The sequence below is a fragment of the Agrilus planipennis genome, unplaced genomic scaffold, assembly GCF_000699045.2.
Source record: "Agrilus planipennis isolate EAB-ADULT unplaced genomic scaffold, Apla_2.0 scaffold10, whole genome shotgun sequence".
NCBI classification, from domain to species: domain Eukaryota; kingdom Metazoa; phylum Arthropoda; class Insecta; order Coleoptera; family Buprestidae; genus Agrilus; species Agrilus planipennis.
This window is the reverse complement of record NW_020442465.1, coordinates 2,782,599-2,789,610: the sequence shown is the minus strand read 5'-3', so window position 1 is coordinate 2,789,610 and position 7,012 is coordinate 2,782,599. Positions and strand designations below refer to the sequence as shown.

At 29.8% G+C, this 7,012-nt stretch overlaps 1 long non-coding RNA gene across 3 annotated transcripts in view; it reads left to right on the top strand.

Moving 5' to 3' along the window:
* Nucleotides 1-5,287, top strand: part of LOC108734084 — a 17,844-nt gene extending 12,557 nt beyond the window's left edge. For 2 of the 3 annotated variants that reach the window (XR_001937328.1, XR_001937326.1), the window contains 4 exons: nucleotides 4,169-4,292; nucleotides 4,355-4,576; nucleotides 4,801-5,081; nucleotides 5,146-5,287. This is a non-coding gene — a long non-coding RNA (uncharacterized LOC108734084). Of the gene's footprint in view, nucleotides 1-3,630; nucleotides 3,916-4,168; nucleotides 4,293-4,354; nucleotides 4,577-4,800; nucleotides 5,082-5,145 lie in introns of those variants that run through there. The other variant, XR_001937327.2, reaches the window with a different exon arrangement.
* The last annotated feature ends 1,725 nt before the right edge of the window (nucleotides 5,288-7,012 follow it).

The window sequence follows — 7,012 nt, the reverse complement described above, 5'->3', positions numbered from 1 at the left end:
CAAAAGTAATTACTCAATTGGCTTTACACCACTCCCTGAAGCCAAAAGTCCAGTCGAATTTTCATATACGATGTAATCACGATAAATTTTATACTTACTGGGTAATTAATAAATAATTAAAACCTTTTTATTGACAACAGTGAAAAGAGAGTTAAAATTTAAAAATTCTTGTTTTCAGAAGCGAACATTTAACACTTAACACATAGAGACTCATATTTCTCCATTTTTAATAAATTATTTTTCACGCTAAAAATTAATTAAAAAACAAAGAGAAATAAAATGTCAAAAATTCATTGAATTATTTCTAGTCGACGCATAGTGAATAACAACTGTATCTATTAACCAAATGATCAAATTAAAGAACTTAACAGGCAATAAAACCATATTATAAACTACTTTATTAAATTAATTGCTGTGTACCATTATTACTGAGGAATTTGAAGGTATAATTAATTTAGTTATTTCCAAAAGTCTAAAGCATCATCTCAAACCGATATTTAAAATGAAATGTTTTTATTTATTACTACTGGTGAGCAAAGTAAGCCCAAGACCAAGACTGCCCCATCTTGGTATTGGTCTTGGTCTTGTTTATTCGATCTTGGTCTTGGTCCTTATTTCGAATCGAATTTCTTATATCGAAAAAAAAAAATTATTTGCCTTTATATTTAAGATTAGTGTTAAAATGTCGTAAAGCAAACCGAAAATTTCAAATAAGTATATATAAGTATGTACACGGGAAAATGAAAAGGGAAAATTTACTTAAATATTACAGCGATATTTACAATTTATCCCACTATCCCGTTGCTTCGTAAGCGAAAATAATAAAAATTACAATTTGGACCCGAATTTGTAAAAATAAAATCCCAGCAGAAATAAATTTACTAGGTATTTTAGTTGATATTACAAATTGAATTGTAATAATTAAGAAACTTGAAATAATTTTTATAAAACCATGTCAAAATTGAGATTATTACAAGTTACCTAATAAATTTTACTATTTCTACGGCAATAGAAAATTGTAATTTTTGCGTTGTCATAAAAATTTCGTTTTTTCCGCGTAGTATGCAATAAAACTTATTTTATGCACTGTTTTATTAAATTTATTGTGCAGAATATTGACAAAGTTTTCTTTTAGGAAGTTTACAGACATTTTTTAGTTTCTATCATAAGTTTTTATTTATTTAGATATCAATTAGGATTATACACTTATTGCTGTATTACTTAATTCGATTCGCTAGGTGGAAAATTACTGGATGTTCTAAAATGAATGGATAAATTGAGAAATGTTTATTAATATAGGCAAATAAATTATTTTGCATGCACCTAATTCTCAAGATCAGGTTGTAAAGCCAAACGAGCACTTATTATTCAGTAATTATTAGATACTTAGTTAGATACGTTTATTAATACAACATAGCATGGTATATGTGCTTATTTCCATAAAATTATATTTGACTTGATAAATGTTTCTTACGAACTGCGGTCTTTTATTAAAAATGTGTTCGAAGGTGTACCAATTTGCTTTTAAATTAAATAATATACATTTCACGCTTATCCGAATGAATTGATGCTATGTATAAATAATTCTGATATTTTGCTGTTGCTTTATGGTTTTCAGTAATATCTTATAATTAATTAAAATTAAAAAAGACTCCACAAAATAGTTATATTGGGATTCGTCAAATGGGAGGAGCCTAAAAACATGGCGCCGATTAGGGAAAATTTATCGTAGTTCCTATAGTGTACCGTGCAATTTCCAAGTTTTTAAATTACGATAAAATGATAAGTATTGACACAATATGTGATTGGGCTGACACAAAGCCTCGGAAAGGAAATTTCGTTGAAGGTGAGCGTGTTTTTAATGCCAATCACATTATAAAATTCGGAAATAACAAATCCGGAAGCTAGCCTTCAAATTCCGTCAAGTTTACTGCCTACTTTTTACAAACTTCGGATTTAAAAAGTGATTCACGTTATATAATTGGTGAGGTGATTCTGGGTGATTTAAGCAATATCATATCAATGACTTGCACGTGCAAAGCCGATTTAAGAGAACGTTGCAAACACATTATTGCAACTTTGTTGTATTGCAGCAGGTAGGTTCTTAACCTCAAAATACTTATATCGTATCATTAGAATTGTGTTAAATCAATTACACAGGAATAAATAATTTCTCACTTTATAATTTTAGTATGATTCTAGTTTTAAATATTAAGGTTATGGCTGATGGTAAATACTTGCTGAAATATAATCATGTGCATTAAAATGACGTGAACAAATTTTTATTCCGGAATTCACTTCTTTGATACCTACTGCTTTCATCCAAGCTTCTATTAGTTTACTTTTTTCTCTAATTTTCCGAATATATTTTTTACATATATAAAACGGTTAGTTTTTATTGGAAAGTAGTTAATGTAGGTGAAGAGTGAAGATCTATGTCTGAAGTGCTATTGCAGCTTTTCACTGAACATATTAACTTTTTATTTGATTTAACTTTAGAAGAAAACTTTGTCGATTTTATCGTCAAAAAAATTTTTACTTTTTTAACGTGTTTTATTATTTTTATAAACAATTTTACAATTTGCGTGCACAGTTCCTATGTAAATTTTTCTCTCATTCGAATTAAAAATTTTGCCACCAGATGGTATATGCCCATTTGACGGATCCCAATAATAAAAACATTTTTTGTAATGTAAGATATGAGTTTGGATGTAGGAGTTAATCTCGGAGATTACTTATCCGATTTCAAAAGTCCTTTCATCAGTATTTAAAATAGACTTTCGAGTTGGATATAGGCTGTAAATTATTCTGTTAAAATAAAAGAGCTTTTCGTGAAGACCAGTTTTGCAATTTTGCAACGCAAGTCGACGATACTTAGAGCTTAAAAAGGCCTGTACATTAGTGTGGCATGGGGGTTGGGAGGGCTAGGTCCACCCTACAATATCAATTATTCAATTACAAGTAACAATTTAAATCTACAATAATTTACGTATGTATATTCCTTTTTTGTGAAATTTCTCCAGAAACTATAGCCATCATACTCTCTTAGTTATTGGAAAGCTATCCCTTACACTATGTATAAGTGGTAGCGGCTAATGTTAGGTAGAGTAGCCCCCTAGGAAATATCGTAGCTACGCCTATGGGCTTGTAAAAATATTGGCGACAATATAAATCTACTATCAAAATTTTATTTAACCAAAGTACCTACAAGAATTATGTATCTGCTATATTTTAAACAGCCCTTTTCAAGTTAAAAATCGATAGGAGCCACTAAAAGTATTTCTTTATCATAACACAATCACTATCGCTTTATTTTTCGTTCGCTAATTTTGCGGTTCAAATGTGCTTTAATGATGATAAATCAATAAAAATTGTATTTTTAATGTAAAAATCAGGTAATCATATAAATGCGTCTAATGTTCAATTAGATTATATTCTAATTTTTTGTAAAAATCGTGCTGTTCTATTTAAATAGTGCATTCAGAACTCTATTAAAACGATTCTGTAAACTTTTTCATAGGTACATTAAAAAGAGCCTTTTTTTGTCAAATTCTGTATTTCTGCTACATTTAGAAGCATGAAGTTTAACAATTCTTATTATAAAACCTACCAATAACAGCTTATTACTAAACCTTTGAAATTGTTTAAAAGTGTATCTTTAATACAATATACAATAACTTAATTTCTTTACCCAAATTTTTACTTGATTGTTAAAGAAAATGACATTTAAAAATTAAACGTGCCCTGAAATAACTGCGACTGTTATACACCAGTAGTTTGCGCATGTACGGATGTATAACGATTGGCAACGCGTTCTACCATGTTCATTATTATTCAAGCTGCGTTACTCGTTGGACGATGCCTATGTCGTTTGTTGCAGTTAAAATGGCCGGCAAACGCGTCTCAATTTCTTAGGTGAGTAATTAAAAAAAATGGGTAAAAATTTAGGCAGGTAGTAGTTCAATTGTCGAAACCTTAACAAAAAATATTGCTAGTTATAATGTGTAAATTGGTTCTTCCGGAAACCTACTCTTTTTTTTTAGATGTGGTGGTACTTCACGGTTATGACAGAAATACTTGAAAAAACTTTGATTTCAAAAAATTTGGCTTGATTTATCAAATACAATTTTTTTAAAGATAAATTTGAATGGATTTGACTTTTTTTCAGGTGATGAGATCAATTGGTGCTGAATTTTAACCCGCTTTGTTTGTTCTACCTGGACCATTTTAATAATAGCAATTTTATGATGAAAATATTATCCAAATTGATTTGTAACGGGTTGGATAAAGAGGTAGAGAAACTGTTTGGATTTCTAGCGATGATGTATTTTTTTTCAAATCTCACTTGTTTTAGTCTTGCAATGAATGGACATAATGTGACATATTGATCACACCATTGCACAAACTTCTGGATACCGCATTTTGAGCGACTTTAGTTGAAAAAATTCTTTTTCGCATCGGAATGTAGCTGTATCTGAAGGAAGCCAGAATGTTGTCTGCAGTAGTATCCCTCCAGGATTTGGCTTCTTTATCACACTTGTAGACTACAGAACGCTAGCTTCTGTATTTAATTAAGGTAATAATGCATGACATAACTAGTATTAATTGCTCTTTGTTGTTATTTCTTTTGACAAATATCAATTGTCGTTTTCGTTCATTTCTGTTATTTCACATTTCTATGACATTTATCTATGTTATAATGTTCAGCTAGGTTATCTGCTTTTTAGCGTATCTTTAGGTGTGTTTACTCCAATCCTTAATTAATAGTGTAATTAATGTGTTTTTTGTCCATTTCTGCAGATTGTTCAGCAGATGAGCAAGAATTAAAGTTGAGTTTGTTCATACTGAAACAACCAATATCTACATGGGTGTCGTCTTTCTTGGATTATATTAGTGATTTGCTGTTTTCCTCTTCACCTTGCAACATAATGTAGTTAACTTTCGATCGATGAGGGAGACCAACTGGAGATTTATTTGAATTCTACTGAAGCAACAAATTTTCTGATATGGTATTCCTCATGGATTTGGTTTACTTTTCACACTTGTGAACACTGGAATGTTACAGGCTATAGTTAATTAAGGTGAGAGTACTTCATTTCATTGTAATTGCTCTTTATTAATCTGTTACCACCCTATCTGTTTCAGATCGACAGTGGAGAAGACAAAGAAGATCCCGTAGTTAAAATTGTTCTTTATTTTGTATGCTCTATCTAATAGAATCAATTCTTTAAGTTCATTTTATTATAATCAATTTTTTATCTTGCATGTGTTATATAGTTTATTTAATTTTTATCCCTAATACTAATAAATACAACTAAAATTACACTGTAACACTTTGAACCCCTATAACTATTTTCACCGTAGTCAATAAAATGATTTTAACTATAGATTAGTACGTTTATTGTCATTTTGCAACCAATAACAGTGAAACAAGGGGCCCCGAATGTCAACTATAATCCGCCAGTGTGTTTTGAAGAAAATGTGTTTTTGCGAAATGGAAGGAAATTATTCATAATTTAGGCTTCTGCTTAACCAATTTTCAAATGTGGACGGGTGAAATTTCGCCTTTTACAGTAGTTCAAACGAATTTAAAATTATATGATATAAAAGCGCGGTAGGGTGTAGTAATTAATAAAAATGACTTTTAACGAAATTGAAGGTAATTATTCATAATTTCTCGCTTCTGCCTAGCCACTTTTCAAATCTGGACGGACAAAATTTCGCCCTTTATAGTAGTTTATACGAATTTAATATAAAAGCGCGATAGAGAGTATCGTAAATCGACGAGTATTTTGATGAAAATGAGTTTTTGCGAAAAAGAAGGAAATTATTCATAATTTCGGCTCCTTTCTAACTAATTTTCAAATTTGAACGAGCGTATAATTTCGCTTTTTATTGGCTTCGAGCCAATTGAAATTNTATTGTTTGCTTTTTATTGTATTTTCTTTGAAATTTCGTATGTTTTCTTGTCTTTCTCTTACAGGTATTTTGTTTTTTACTGCATAAACTGTTACATCTTTTTAATCATAACTTAGCTTGATATTTGAAATGTTTCTAAATTGATTTTTTGGCATAATTGTTACGTTAATTAATTATTTGTGTACGCTTTCAAAATTAATGTTCGTTTGGGTGGATAGGGTGGCTATAAGGGGAGATGCGGAGGCCACGGAAGGGTAGGGGGGCTTTTTTCTCCCTAATCTTGCATTTAAATAATGGTGTGACAGTTTATGTAGAGAATATGATTTTTTTATTGTATTTGCTTTGAAATTTAGTGATTTTATTGTCTCATACAGGTATTTTATTTTTAACTTTTATAAGTCGTTAAAATGTATTATATCTTAGATATTTTGTTTATACTGATGTGTTGTGGTTATTTGAAATAAATTTGTANCGTTTGGGTGGATAGGGTGGCTATAAGGGGAGATGCGGAGGCCACAGAAGGTTAGGGGGGCTTTTTTCTCCCCAATCTTTCATTTAAATAATAATGGTATGACAGTTTATGTAGAGAATATGATGCTTTTTATTGTATTTTATTGCTTTGAAATTTTATTGATTTTATTGTCTTACAGGTATTTTATTCTTAACTTTTGTAAGTCGTTAAAATGTATTATATCTTAGACATTTTGTTTATGTTAATGTATTGTTATGTGAAATAAATTTGTACGTTGTTATAATAAATGTAAATTGTATTTCTAAATAATAAATGTCATCATTCTTATCATTCTTTGGCATTTAAATAAATAAACTATGCGTTTTTAATTTTGTTCTCAGGCTTAAATAACAGTAAAGAATAAAATAGCACAAATACTGTAAAAAGAAAGGTAATTGTGTTAATTTTTGAAAACTACCAGAGCCATCGTGTGCTCAGGAGCTGAACAATTTAGAATAAATTTGAAGTTAATCCCGCGCTTTATTTCTGAACTTGGAAAAAGATCCGATGCAACTTATGCTCTCCTAATACAAATGTTGAAATTTATGAAAATTTTCAGTTTTGAGCCAAATACAAGGGTTA